Raw genomic sequence first — 1,500 nt, 5'->3', positions numbered from 1 at the left:
ATAACCCTCTGGGAATTCATGCTCCATCTACTTGATTGAACGCTCTGTGAAACAAAGGGTATATCCGAGAATGTTGAATTCACCAAACCATGGAAGCGAGTTTTTCTAAAACTCGCGGTGTTCCATCCACTCGCGCCAACCCTTCACGGTTAGGCTTCCGCGCGGTGCATCCGGACAATTAACCATGGACCCTCTATTTACTAAACCATATCCCGGACTTTAGAGAACTAGAGCCATGGTTAGGTTGCAAACTCATTGCATCATATCGTGACTACTTGACTAATTGTGCATTATTTGTTGTGCATATATTCTATATCTCTCTTAACCGTTTGTTTGACTTGTGTTGAGATTAAATAAATTAATGACTTAAAGAACTTTGCCTAATTAATTAATTAATTAATTAATTAGAGTCAATAAAGTCTAATATTTTAATCAAAATTGACCTAGTACGACTTTAGGCATACCCCAGTTGATTAATAACACCGAAAACAGTCTAAGATTGAAGCTCCACCATTGGCGCCAAAATCTGAGCTGTAGTGCCACACTGTGGAGTGTGGCGCCTGGCGACAGCTCTGTCGTCTAGCACCAAGCTACACAGTGTGGCGCCAGTCCTGTCGTTTGGCCGACAGTTCGGATTATTGGTCGAGTCATCACCTAGTGTCTAATTAACCAGTTTACTAATTAATTCGGTTAATTTTCGCTGTCAATAGTACTTGGTTGAGTCATTAATTGAGTCTAGTCACATGGTCATGACACGAGTCTTAACATGTCACCTACACTCACTAGTCTTAGCGCACACTTTGAGTACACATCACCATGACCATGTCTTAGGTTCATGCATGAGTCGGTTTTTCCGTCATTTGAGTTGGGGGTAAATCCTATTCCTAATTTTTTCATATCCCTCCATCTACATCATTTTTCTTCACACTCTATTCCAATCTTTCTTCACTTCCTCCATCCATTGCATGTTGAATAGAGTTTGAATCAAATAATTAACAATAGATATCCCCAAATTCCTTTTCCCCAGTACTTGTTCGAGGAGAGAAGGGCGATTAATTAAGGACAACCTCTTTATTCAAGTCTCGCTTTTTGATAAACCAATTCGTCAAAAGAGGAAGGCTAAAAACATAATGGCAAGTCAAGAAGAAGTCAATGAGCTTAGGAACCAATTGGTTACCGTGACTGAGACATTGAAGCTACTCACACTCAAGATCGATGATCCCGTGAAGCAACAACAAATGAACCTCATGCAAGAAAGTTTGAGAAGGCTATCTAGTGACTATAAATTTCAGGGCATGAGTTCACAAGGGGTCTCGCTGGACAAGGAACTTCTTCCGCATAAGTTCAACGCCACTGACATCCCTAAATTCAAGGCAACAGATAACCCTTACTTCCATCTAAAAGCTTTTGAAACCATAATGAACATTAAGGATATCGATAAGAAGGTTTTCCCCTCTCTGTTCCCACTATCTCTTGAAACCGTTTTTCAACATTGGTTTT

Source organism: Chenopodium album, chromosome 7 (assembly GCF_948465745.1).
Source record: "Chenopodium album chromosome 7, dcCheAlbu1.1, whole genome shotgun sequence".
NCBI lineage: Eukaryota > Viridiplantae > Streptophyta > Magnoliopsida > Caryophyllales > Amaranthaceae > Chenopodium > Chenopodium album.
Note: the sequence above shows the minus strand (reverse complement) of the source record.